This window comes from Ailuropoda melanoleuca, unplaced genomic scaffold, assembly GCF_002007445.2.
Source record: "Ailuropoda melanoleuca isolate Jingjing unplaced genomic scaffold, ASM200744v2 unplaced-scaffold11160, whole genome shotgun sequence".
Taxonomy (NCBI): domain Eukaryota; kingdom Metazoa; phylum Chordata; class Mammalia; order Carnivora; family Ursidae; genus Ailuropoda; species Ailuropoda melanoleuca.
In genome coordinates, this window is record NW_023179572.1 from 16,895 (window position 1) to 18,641 (window position 1,747).

Below are 1,747 nucleotides of genomic sequence, written 5' to 3' on the forward strand. Positions count from 1 at the left end.
AAAAAAAAATCAATTTACATTCTACACCAATGATGGAAGATGAAATAAAGGGAAAAAAACATGATTATTGCAATTGCTGTGGGAAAAGCCAGACTTTGACAAGATTTGAAACCCTTTCATAATAAAAATACAGTAAACTTGGAGTAGAAAGGAACTTCCTCAAACTGCTGAAAAGCGTTCATGAGAACCCCACAGCTAATGTCACACTCAACAGTGAAAGACTGAAAGCCTTCCCCCAAACATCAGGAACACGACAAGGATGTCCACTTTTCAACTGCTATTCATCATCGTGCTGGAAGTTCTAACCGGAGCAGTTAGACAAATATAATAAATAGATAAATAAATAAAAAACACTTGAATTGGAAAGAACTTTTAGTTCTTTATGGAAAAATTGGTAAATCCAGAATAATCTCATACATCTAAGGCCAATTAATTTTTGATTAGGTTTCCAAGACTATTCAATGGAGGAAAGAACAGTCTCTTACATAAATAGTGCAGGGATGACTGGATGGCCACNGTGGATGGCCACACGCTAAGAATACTAGAGCCCTAGGTCACACTATCCACAGATTAATTCTACCCATGACCTAGATGTACGAACCCAAACTATAAACTCCACAGCAGAAGATGTTGGAGTCCGTCTTAATAACTTTGATTCGGATTTAGCTGTGAATTCTTCAACATGATGCCAAAACATGAGCAAGAAAAGAAAACATTAGATTGGGCTTTATCTAAATTAAATGTTTGGGGCACCTGGGTGGCTCAGTCGGTTAAGCATCTGACTTTGGCTCAGGTCATGATCCCAGGGTCCTGGGATGGAGCCCCCCATCGGGCTCTCTGCTCAGTGGTGAGTCTGCTTTTCCCTCTCTGTCTTCCTCTGTGATCTCTCTCGTTCTCGCTCAAATAAATAAAATCTTAAAATAAATAGATGAATAAATATAAATAATAAATTAAAAGTTTTTGTGCATCAGAGGACATTGCCATGAAAGTATAAAGAAAACCTGGAAAAAATATTTTCAAATCACATACCTGATAAAGGTCTAGTATCCAGAGTATATAAAGAACTATTACAAATCAGCCACAACAGAAACACAAAACAATCACAAATAATCCAATTTTAAAATGTGTTAAGTATTTGAACAGACATTTCTCCAAATGGCCAACGAGGTCATGAAGCTACACGTCATTAGACATTATAAAAATGCATATGAAAACCATGGTGACTCATACTTCAGTTATGGCCGTCTGGGGCAGGGGAACCCAGCATGGCCATAAAAAAAAAAAAAAAAAAAAAAGATGTGGATATGGAGAACTTGGAAGCCCAGTGCATTGTTAGTGGGAATGTAAAATGACATACCCTTTGTGGAAAGTTTGGGAGTTCCATTAAAAAAAGTTAAACATAAAATTGTCATATGTTTCAGTAACACCATTCCTAGGTATTGACCCAAATAACTGAAAAGAGGTTCACAAATGCTTGTACACTGTTGTTTATAGCAGCACTATTCACAGTAGCCAAAAGGTAGAAACAATTCAAATGTCCATTGACAGATGAATGGATAAAGAAAATGAAATATCCAAAATTGGTCAATCCACAGAGATAGAAAACAGATTGGTATTTGCCAGCAGCTCAGAAGAAGGGATGGGAAATGACTGCTAAATGGGTACAGAGTTTTCTTATGGGTGAGCCATGTTTGGAACTTAAATATGGGTGCTGGTTGCAGAACAACGATGTGGATGGACTAAATGC